This window comes from Otolemur garnettii, unplaced genomic scaffold (assembly GCF_000181295.1).
Source record: "Otolemur garnettii isolate 467f Iridium unplaced genomic scaffold, OtoGar3 scaffold00044, whole genome shotgun sequence".
In the NCBI taxonomy this organism is placed as follows: Eukaryota; Metazoa; Chordata; class Mammalia; order Primates; family Galagidae; genus Otolemur; species Otolemur garnettii.
The window spans coordinates 12,920,957-12,921,780 of record NW_003852439.1 but is presented as its reverse complement, the minus strand read 5'-3'; the positions used below and the strand labels follow the sequence as shown (position 1 = coordinate 12,921,780).

General features: G+C 47.5%; 1 protein-coding gene across 4 annotated transcripts in view; it reads right to left on the bottom strand.

Annotated features, from left to right (window-relative positions):
• The window catches only part of RBFOX1 (RNA binding fox-1 homolog 1), a 1,537,420-nt gene that overhangs the window by 959,678 nt on the left and 576,918 nt on the right, over positions 1–824 (bottom strand). The window lies entirely within an intron of this gene.

Sequence of the window (824 nt, the reverse complement as noted above, 5' to 3'; positions counted from 1 at the left end):
GCCACCCTCAGTATATGGGGCCAGCGCTCTACTCACTGAGCCACAGGTGCCACACTGCACACCTACTTTTTAATCCACATTTTCCTGTTGCTCCAGAATGGAAAGGTGGAAAAATCATGGTTCCTATCCTCAGGGAACTCACTGATCGGGTAGGGAGACAGGCACATTCTCCAAAGCAACTGTGGCATTAATTTACTCATTCAAATGAAATGTCTTCAGCACCTCCTGATGACTTGGCCTTGCCCTAGACATGGAAGACTCGGTAAGCTACAATACACACGGAGGGTCTGCCATGAGGTTTATATTCTTTTAAGAATGACAGATAATAAACGGCATCCAGTGTATGGCATTCAGAAAATAATATGTACTATGGAGAAAAACAAAGGCTGGAGAAGGGACTGGGAGTTGCTGAGGGTGTAGAAAAAGGTTTTAAATGTAAAAAGAAGTGGAGTCTGAGCAAAGGCCTGAAGGGAGTTAGGGAAGGAGCCAAGTAGCCAAGTGGGGAAGAGGATCCCAGGCAAGGGAGGGGGCACAAAGCCCCGAGGAAGAAATGCACTGGCCTCACTTGGCAAGAGGATGGTGGTCTCTGTGGCTGGAGAGCAGTAAGAGAGGGAAATGATGGACACGAGATCAGAGGAGGACGTTGGCTTTTATTCCAAGAGAGGTGAGGAACAACTCAGCGCCATCTTACTGTGGCAACGTACACATACCATGACATCTAGCATTTTACCATTTCTAAGTGCACGGTTTAGTGGCACTACGTACATTGTTGAGCAACCACTGCTGCCATCGCTCTCCAGAACTTTTCCATTCCAAAACTGTCC